Source organism: Leptopilina boulardi, unplaced genomic scaffold (genome assembly GCF_019393585.1).
Source record: "Leptopilina boulardi isolate dan_hultmark-lab unplaced genomic scaffold, ZJU_Lbou_2.1 LbouV2_266, whole genome shotgun sequence".
Taxonomy (NCBI): Eukaryota; Metazoa; Arthropoda; class Insecta; order Hymenoptera; family Figitidae; genus Leptopilina; species Leptopilina boulardi.
This window is the reverse complement of record NW_026137825.1, coordinates 1079735-1082302: the sequence shown is the minus strand read 5'-3', so window position 1 is coordinate 1082302 and position 2568 is coordinate 1079735.

Here is a 2568-nt window from a genome sequence, read left to right as displayed (position 1 = left end):
CTGTTAAAATTAGTGTAAATTTAACTTTTAATGTGATCGACGTAGAAAATTATTCTCTCTAGAAAAAAAAAAAAAAATTGAGAGAAAAAGAAAATGAATGAGTGTTGAAAGAAAGAGAGAAAGATATTAGGGCATTTTAGAGAAAACAAATTTTAGATTATTAACATGAAAGTCGATAAATTATTTTCTATAGAATATTTTTAAAAAACATTTTCTTTTAATTTTCGTGAATTAAAAAAATTAATTTTCTTTTAATTTTTGTAAATTAACAAAATTAATTTTCTTTTAATTTTCGTAAATTAAAAAATTTAATTTTCTTTTAATTTTCGTAAAAATTAAAAAAATTAATTTTCTTTTAATTTTCGTAAATTAAAAAAATTAATTTTTTTTTAATTTTCGTAAAAATTAAAAAAATTAATTTTCTTTTAATTTTCGTAAATTAAAAAAATTCATTTTCTTTAAACTTTGAAAAAAAAATCAATTTTTTCTTTAAACTCTTGAAAAAATGTTTTAAAAAAAATTAATTTCCTTCTGGAAAATAAATAATTAATTTTTTTCTTTTTGTAAAATTAAAATAAACTTTTTTAAACTCGGTGCTAATTACCAAAGACAATTCCGAGTTTTTTCGGAAATAAAATTTTTTTCCAATTTTTTTTTTCTTCTTTTTGCTCATTTTATTGAAAAACACTGATGCATTTTTATCAATGAATTTGTAAATATTATTATTATTATTTTAATATTGAATTTTATGAATGAAATAATTGTCTTCAGTTTACTGTGAATAGTAAATTAATAATAATTAGTAAAAATTTAATATAAGGTGCAGGATTAAATCTGATGATTTCATCTGTGTTTACACACTTTAAAAAAATAGACTCGTTAGAATTAGGACTTGCCAAGAGCCCTCTATATAGATTTCTATTTTTTTCCTCTGTAATTTGAAAAGAAAAATTTCCATTTCCATTAAAAGAAAAAAAAACAAAGATTATTAAAATTCATTAGCAAGGGAATTTTTGCCAAAAATTAATATTTTTAAAAAAATTGTAACTTCGTGAAAAAAAGTGCTTTTTATTTTTAACTTTTATTTTGTTTTTTATTTATTAAATTTTTGTATTTTATTATTAAATTTTTATTCTATTTTTTTTTATTTTATTAAAGTTTTTTTTTTATTTCTGTATTTTTAAAAAAAAAACTTTTTGTTCTAGTTTTATATTTTATTATATTGAACTTTTAAAATTTCATTTTTGTTTTCTATTATTGAAATTTTATTTTTATATTTTATTTTTATAAAATTTTTATTCGAAAAAAAAAATTTCTTGATTACAATATTAAAAATAAAAATGTTTAATTTTTTTTCTATCTTTATTTACTAAAATCAAATTTTTGGCAAAAATTGGAGCAAATGAAAATCAAATAAAAAAAAAGATTTATTACTGTTATTAGATTTCTAGTTTTTGATTCTCTGTTGATTTAGAGAAATTTCTATATATAATAGAATTTATTTAAATTCACTTTTTTGCACCTGCAAAGAAATTTTTTTTTTATTCTTTTCCTTCTACATCGTTTTCTATTATGTACAAAAAAAAAAAAAAAAAAACAAACACTCGTCATTAAGGGCAGATTAATGGCAACACATCAAACTCTGTGTTCGATCTATGGAAATTGAATTTTTGTCGAAATTAATCTGTGTACGTGGTGATATTTTTCCGAGATATAAAAAAAAAATAAAATAAAATAAATAAAAATAAAATTAAAATAATTAAAAAAAAAAAAAAATAGGTAATATTGAAGAGCGAGAGATATCTGTTGGCTATTGATAAGTTTTTAGTTAAAAGTCTATATCTATAGTTTTATTTTTTAACAACAAAAATATCTCCAGAGAGAAAGAGAGAAAGAGAGAAAGAGAGAAAGAGAGAAAGAGAGAGAGAGAGAGCATTTTGTCGATGAGTACCAATCCTGTTATATTCTTACAATTATTTCTTTTTTTAAATATATTATTCAAATTTCTATACAAAAATAATTCCGATTTCTATGAAATAAAAATGAAATTTTATAATTCGTTTTTTGAATAAGTGCCAAATTTTTCGACATTGAATAAAAAAAAAAGAAAGAAAGAAAGAAAGAAAAAAATAAAAAAGAAAATGCTTAATTGTTAATAAAAAAAAAAAAAAAATGGAGCAGGAAGGTATGATTCTTCAGAATGTATTTATTGTGCAATGTAATTGCATTTGTGCACAAAATATAAAAATATATTGTACTATTGGCTCTGTCAATATTACTTCGAACTGAAAAAAAATAAAATAAATGTACGTCAGCCTAATAAAAATTGTGTTCTGTTTTCTCTTTCTATTTTTCGTGATTTAATTCGTTTAAAAAAAAAAAGTGGATTTTTTAATTACGTTGAAAAATTCACGAAATCTAATAAAAAATTTAATTATAATACAAAATTAATTTTAACATTTTTTTAATTAATTAATTTTCTATTATAACATAAAAAATCGTATTTTTTGTACTTTTGATTTTTTTTTTTTTTTAGAAAAAATAACAAAATTTGTTTTTAAATGGGTT